This window comes from Silene latifolia, chromosome Y (assembly GCF_048544455.1).
Source record: "Silene latifolia isolate original U9 population chromosome Y, ASM4854445v1, whole genome shotgun sequence".
Taxonomy (NCBI): domain Eukaryota; kingdom Viridiplantae; phylum Streptophyta; class Magnoliopsida; order Caryophyllales; family Caryophyllaceae; genus Silene; species Silene latifolia.
The window spans coordinates 450494391-450502013 of NC_133538.1; the positions used below are offsets into that span (position 1 = coordinate 450494391).

The following is a 7623-nucleotide window of genomic DNA, read 5'->3' on the forward strand; positions in this document are numbered from 1 at the left end:
AATATCATATATGCATCTTAAATTATAACAGATTAAAGACAACTTCTCAATAATCGGACAACATAACTACTTGATTTTTTCTTCCAAACAACTTAAGCAACAACAAATCAAATAAAAGCGACTCGATACTCGTAAAACCAGTATCCCTAACCACATGTTACTATCTACAAAATCCAAACAATAACATCCACCATGCTTATAAAATATTCAACTTATCAATCATGTACTACCCGCATGCTTACTTAGTATAACTTCCAACACATATCAACATATATATAAGTATCATCATATCCTCCTAATATCACATGCTGCTAATATCAACCAAACAATAAACATCAATCATCACTTAAACATATTCTGCATCATACTTCACATACTTCTATTATTCCATCCAAATTCAACCACAGACTTCATCCAACACATATACTTTAAAGACAACAAATAATTAGTGATTCAATTACTCACCCATAGTAACTAGTTCAAAGTTGTAAGGGCAAGTTCGCGCCTTTAGGACATCTTCCAAGCATTTGCATTAGCTCCTAACAACTCCTACCCGGGTTCATTTTAACTTGACTCTCTACATTCATTAGGTTCATTGGTTACAAATTCCAAAATTGTCGCTTTCATACCACTTTGTAACACCCCCACACACCAGCCAAGACCACGCTAGCACATGGGGATGCTACCGTCTCGGTTGCCCAAGGTAAAGTATATTACAAGTGACCATAAAAGAACATTATTTAAAGTTTAACTGTTTGACACTATACAACTGGCAAACCAAAACCAAAACTAAAACAACTGTTCCAACGGAAGACTAAAGACTCCAAAACAACTGATGACTCATCCCAGCTAGATCCTGCGAGATATCCAATGCACACCTGCTAATCAACTGCTCACCATCCCCCAAATAGATCACCACAGTTTTCAAAACATTTAAACGGGGTCAGTCAACTGAATAATTAAGATAAGAAATAAACAATACGCATCGAATCAATCCAAACACATTCCTCCAAACAACAGTTCATCACCAATCACCTGACTACACACTAAAGTGTGTAGCCCTGCCAGAATACCCATCGCAACAGATACTCCACACCGCCACTGGGGACCGCAACCTTGCCACCTAAGCCCCGCTCAAAACCGTAGAGCGTATAACCCATGACCATTAATGTACACATCCCCTTGTGACGGAAACCACAAGGGGCGGAACAAGGGCGTGAAGCGATTCCCGCAAATGACTCCACTCAGCCGAGGGCGCACCTCGCAAACCATAGATACCCCAAGTAATCTATTCACAATAGCAATACAATATGCTAAATTCCAAGATAAACAATTCCAACAATAATATTAATTAAGCCAACAATGCAATCACCACATCTTAATTTAATTATACAATCAACTGAGTATGGAAAACCCTACCTTTTCGCAATCCGCTATAACTGTCGCCAAACATACAATTGTACAAGAGTACCACATCGTCACCTACAATATTAAACAACAACTACACATCATAAACCGATTTCTACCCAAAACCCCCAAATCACCAAAATTAGGGTTTAAACAAACATTAACTATTTGACATAAAAACGATATAGAAATCTTACCCAAACGATGACGATCACAAAGGTATGACGATCTCAGAAATCCGACAACCCTAGCCTTGATTTGATAGCAAAGAGAGAACAGGATTGAACATCGTTTTGTTTTTCCTTTATGAAAGGTTTAGAAAAGTGAAAGTAAAAGTAAAAGAACTGTCGAAAGAACTTTAAATACCTCTCCTCGTTTTACAATCAAACCCGGCCGAAAAACCGTAAATTACGACTTACTCGATCGAGTAACTAACGTACTCGATCGAGTACCGCCTACTCGATCGAGTAGATCGAGTTACCCGTACTCGATCGAGTACCTACAAAGCAGAATGCACTCCATAATCCGTCACTGACTTACATGACAGAGTAAGTCCTACTCGATAGAGTACCCAACAACTCAAATATGTGAGGTATTACAGTAAATTTCTTTACAAGCAATAAAATAATGGTTGGACGTAGGCCTCAGAGTAAAGGCTGAACCAATTTTTAAAACATCGTCTTGTTTGTTTAATTAATTTTACGTTCTCTTACTTTGCCATTTCTCGTTTAATATAGCTCCTAGTTCGGTGTCACAGTACTTCATACCATGACATAGACCTACTGTACCGTCTTGTAAACTTATAATCAATTAAGTTTCTCAAGTCTTGTACTCCAAATCTCTTTACTTGTGTTATCAATTGACCAAGTTAAGAGGAAATTTTTAAAAGATACACCTATTTCACCCCATCCCCCTCTTAGGTGTTTATCATTCCTAACTCTTCAATTGGTATCAGATACTCATGCTTTTAATATTGGTCAAATCCAAAGAGTTGATCCTATATATATGGACGATTCAAAACAGACTAAGTATCTCATATTCAAGGGAGAGAACTATGCTTGGTGGAAACACCGCATGGAGCACTATGTCAAGGGTGCGAACTATGAGTGTTGGTTGATCAATCAAAACGGTCCACTTGCTATCACAGTCACTGATGCTAAGGGAACTAGTACTACAAAAAAGCAAGGACAAGTATGTCAAGGCAAATAATAGAAAAGTCGAAAAAAACTCTAAAGCCATGTTCATACTTCAATATGGCATTGGTGAGTCGGAGATTAAACGGATTTCCTGATGCACCTCGGCCAAAGAGATTTAGGACACCCTAAGCCTTGCTTATGAGGCAACGTCACAAGTTAAAAAGTATCGTGTCGATCTTCTCATGCAACAATATAAAATGTTTAACATGAAAAGAGATGAGTCCATTAATAGTTTGTCTTCTCGTTTATCTAGTATTGTCAATGACCTCAAGAGTCTAGGTAGGGTTTTTGAACCCGAGGACCTAGTCCGTAAAATCCTTCGTAGCCTCACTGAAAAATGGCAATCGAAGGTTACGACTATTGATGAAGTAAAGGACCTATCTAAGCTACCCCTTAATGAACTAACCGGCCTAAATTCCCTTTTCCGCTATATTGTCCTCCCTTCTTTATTTGACCTAATTTCAAGAAAACTATATATATACCGTCATAAATTGTATTAGACACAATTTTAGACCTAGAATTTATTATGCTCTTTTATTAATCATTTCTTAATCAAGTTGTAATCTTTCCTTAATTAAACTTTAATTACTCTTCAAATTAGTGTCGATCTACTTTAGTTCTTTAGTTTACAATAGTTGTTTTGGGTTGTATTTGAAGACTAGAAGAAATTAATCTTCTTATATCTATCCAATCTTATTCCTTTCCTATTTGTTGGTACAATTTCTCTCTTATTTTTATTTCCTTTCATTATTTTACATCTTTTATATCTTGTTTAATTGTTGTTTATTCATAGTTATCATGTTGTTTGTCATTATTTACATGTTATTTCCTTTCATTGTTGATTTCTCCACTCTAAACATGTGTGAGTAGTCTTATCTAGGGTTTAGGGGGATCTTGGGCAATTAAAGGGGATGAATTTGGGTTGTTAACACTTTGTTTTGGGTGATTAATTGGTCTTTTCTCTCATGCATATGACGTGTTTGTTGAATTGTTTAAATGAAAGTTTGAACTTTTCTTTGACATGTTTGGCCTATCTTGGTGCAAAAGCTATTGGAGGGTCTTTATGCCATGTTTGTGATGAGTTTGTCTTAACTAAGCGAAAGCTTCTTAGTAAACTTAAGGTGTCTAAGAAATTAGGCCTAAATCCTTGACCATTATCATCACCCACCTCCTTTTAAACCTTATTTCTTCCTCAATTTAACCAAGTGAACCCAAAGACCCTAACTTTCCCTTCATTGATTAGAAACAACTTCATTTAGTTTAATTTTACTTCTTGTTTGCATCTTAATTCACAATCAATCAACCTTTAATCTCTTTGTTAGACTAAACTTAGACTTGAGCAAGCATAGTATAAACCCACTCCATCTTCATGTTCGACCCGATTTATACTACTTAAATTGGGTTACTTTATAAATTGTTTTTGATAAGGAAAGGACGACTAAACCTACATCAAAATGGCATCGTTGACGGGGATGGCTATAATACTACGGTTTTATGAGTCTTTGGGTACTCTATCGAGTAGGCCTTACTCTGTCGAGTAGGGTTGTGTTGCGTTTTAAAATAGTTTCTGACCTGTTAGGTACTCGATCGAGTAACGTAGATACTCGATCGAGTAAGGGGGCACTCGATCGAGTACCTTAGCTACTCGATCGAGTAGCCGGTTTACGGGGAATGATTTGACGGGTTTTGCTAATAACGCGAGTTTGATATAAAAGGTTTCCGTCAGTTTATTTAATCACTTTTAACCTTTCTAAACCTTTCAAAAGAAAAAGGAGTTACGTAGTTCTCTCTCGTCGTGTTGTTGGCAAATCCCCAAGGCTAGGAGTGTCGGATCATCTTGTTCTTTGCTTCATAGTGTTCCTTGCGTCAAGGGTAAGATCTACATACCAATTTTATAGTGTTCCTTGATAGTTTTAGCAGTAGACCGTCTGAGAATCTTGTATTTCTTTTTATCAGTTTGGAGTTGCACTAGTACAAATACAGGCTATAACAACGGTCAAAAACCGTTGTTATAGAAAAAAGCGGACGTTGTTAAAGCGTCCGTTGTAAAAGGTTTTAACAACGGTTGGTTTTCTTAAGGAAACCGTTGTTAAAACTATTAACAACGGTTTTAAGTATCAAAACCCGTTGTGGAAAGTGTGACTCAATTTTGGGGGGAAAGTTATAACAACGGGTTTTAATATACAAAACCGTTGTTATAACTAAAGACAACGGGTTGTTTGTAAATAACCGTTGTTGTTTGTTCTTAAAAAATAAAAAAAAATTAAATTAAATATTACTAGATGCATGCATAATTACGGCCCGTTAGAATTCCAATGCATGCATTATTACTGACATCACTGTGCATATGAACGGACAATATGGAATGAGAAGGGTTAGCGTAATAAGATTTGAAGCAACATTGAGAGATATGATGATGATTATGGCACAACTTCCTAACATATATATTAATTAAAAAACAACTCAACCCACACATTGCTTAGTATAAATACATTGCATTATCTCAACTAACATTTCCATTATCTCAATATATACATCTCCAAACCCTAATCAAGCTAAAACAAACTCCAAATAAATAACTCTACTTAATCTTTCAAAACAAACTCCAAACTCCAATAAAATGAATGATTTCATCCTTAAGACTCTTACTATGATCGAGAACAACAACTTCATCCGCCGGTTCCTCCATATTGAGGAAAGTTTCAGAGCTACCTTGCGGATGCTCGATCCGCATCAAAGCACGCCAAAGAAGATGGCTTGACGGAGCAAAGACGATTGCGGCTATATGACGATATAGCAATCACGAACGGAACCTCAAATAGCCAAGGAGGAGAGGACGGATACGATAGAGCAGAATAAGATCCTTTATGAAAATATAAGAATTGCATTTTTATATATGTAATTTTTTTTTTAATTTATGTATTTATATATATATATATATATATATATATATATATATATATATATATTTATATATATTAATTATGTTTATCTTGCTTCTTCATCTTGCTTCTTCATTGTTTTACTAACTAATTATGCGAACAATACTTAAACAAATAACATAATGGTCGATAAAAACACATACATGCAAAAGAAATAAAAGAAAAAGAAAATAATGACGATGAAACTAACGTGATTTTAGAGATTTACCTGATAAATACAGAGCGTATGAGACGATGAAATCAACAGTGACGGCGAGAAGATAAAGCGACGATGAGAAAGAGAGAAAGAGAGAAAGAGAAAGTTTGTGTTTTGTGTTTGTTTGTCCGCTGTGTTTGTGTTTGTGTTTGTGTTTGTGTTTGTGTTTGTGTTTGTGTTTGTGTATTAAGGGTTGTGTTTTGTGGCTGCAGCAGACTTGTGTTTGTGTGGTTTATAGTATGGAAGGTATTGACAACGGCTATTAAACAACAACCGTTGTCAAATAAGTTTTAACAACGGTTGTAAAAAACACCCGTTGTCAAATATGTTTTAACAACGGGTTACAAAAGTAACCGTTGTGATTACTTTTCACTAACTTTGCGCCAATTTTGCGCCAAATTATTAACAACGGTTGTGCATGTGTGACCCGTTGTTAAAACTAATAACAACGGTTTTTATAACCATACCCGTTGTAATTAAGTTTAGTAAAATTCGCGCCATACATTCTACAACGTCTATTGTGATTTTCGTGAATAATCGTTGTTAAAGGGGCGTTGTAGTTGCCTGGATTTGTAGTAGTGTTGCTATGTAATCACTTTAAACTATTTTGTTATTTAAACTCTGTTTCGTTATTGTCTTATGATCATCATTGCCTCGGGCAACCGAGATGGTAATATCTTCATACCTGAGTGGTCCTGGTAAGGCACTTGGAGTATGGGGGTGTTACAACGGCGTTAGGTTATACTTAGTTAGTTAAAGTCTTAGCTTTAGTCTTAGTGTTATTTTTTGCTTGTTTGAGTAGTGACTTGTTTTCTTGTAGAGTGGTTGTGTTATTTCTCAACCCTAGTGCCTTAAAACACTAGGAGACTAACGTTTTGTTGAAGTGTATTCCTAGAGGAAACGGTAATTATCCTTTTCTTAGTGATCCGGAACCGGAAAGGCTCTATAGAGCTTTGAGAACAAGGACTTTAGCAAGGGTTAGGAATTCCAACTTGATAACTTTAAACCAAGCTAGCACATCCACCCAATCGCACCTTGAAACCACAACTCAAGAGTAAACAAACGACACAATTGATCCTTTCGTAGAAAATCCTTTTCATAACTTTCAACTTCCCACAAATACACCACCAAATACACCAATTATAACACCCCAAATGGCGGCTCTCAGAAATAACAATGTACCAAACCCGGACGACTCTTCTTCACCAATAAATTTTGGTACCTTGGCTCCAAACAACTTCGAGATATATCCTGTATAATTTGCCTTAATCAAGAGGGATTGTTTCCATAGAAATGTTGAAGAAGATGCCCATGCACATCTTCGCAAATTCAAGAGTAAGGTAGCTATGATGAAGAGGAATGAAGTCTCCGAAAACACACTGAGACTCATGCTTTTTGCCTTCGCCTTAAAGGACAGCTGGAAAGGTGGTTGAATGTCCACCCACCGGACACCTTTACTACATGGGATGGTCTAGCCAAGGCATTCCTTGCCAAGTAATACCCCTATTCAAAGACCGCAATGCTTCACAATGAAATCACAATGTTCCAACAAGAAGTCGAGGAGTCCTTGGGTGAAGCATGGGATAAATTCCAAGATTTGATTGCTCGTTGTCCTCACCATGGAATACCGGCTTGGTATATCACTCAAACTTTTTTCCAAACATTATTGCCAAGAACGAAATAAATGGTGAATGCTTCCACGGGAGGTGGCTTTGACCATCTTGAAGATGCTGATGGCACCACTTTAATCAAGAAAATGGTGGACTCCGAAGCAAACTATGACACAAGAGGAAACATGTTGAGAAGAAGTAAACACCCTTATGAGTTCTTAGTGAATGTGAAAACTAATGATAAGCTTGATATGCTCAACAAGAAACTAGAG

The 7623-nt window shown here is 36.6% G+C and overlaps 1 non-coding gene across 1 annotated transcript; it reads right to left on the bottom strand.

Annotated features, from left to right (window-relative positions):
• Window positions 1–7260: 7260 nt before the first annotated feature.
• LOC141635181 (small nucleolar RNA R71) lies at window positions 7261–7367 on the bottom strand. Its single transcript, XR_012539885.1, has one exon. It is a non-coding gene; the product is annotated as a small nucleolar RNA R71 (small nucleolar RNA).
• Window positions 7368–7623: the final 256 nt, after the last annotated feature.